The following is a 321-nucleotide window of genomic DNA, read 5'->3' on the forward strand; positions in this document are numbered from 1 at the left end:
TAGCGTTGTAAGATAACGTCAGCTAGCCAGGTTAGCTATCAACGCTACATATAGACAGCGTCAACGCCTCTTACAGCTGGATACCTTATAACGTTAGCAGAGGTTCTCTGGTGTTGTTAGTTATTTACCGGGAAATGACTAATCGTTCGCCTGAAACCCATTAGATACCTAGTATTAACTAAAGTTAGCTGTCTTTGCCAAGCTAGGCGTAACATTTTGCGTGATGTTGTCTAACTAGCTAGAATAGCTAGCGAGAGCTAGCTTGCTGTGGTCATCAAGGCTAATGCTTGCTAGCGAAGAAGAAAGTTGTTCTCGATTGGA

This window comes from Clupea harengus, chromosome 12 (genome assembly GCF_900700415.2).
Source record: "Clupea harengus chromosome 12, Ch_v2.0.2, whole genome shotgun sequence".
In the NCBI taxonomy this organism is placed as follows: domain Eukaryota; kingdom Metazoa; phylum Chordata; class Actinopteri; order Clupeiformes; family Clupeidae; genus Clupea; species Clupea harengus.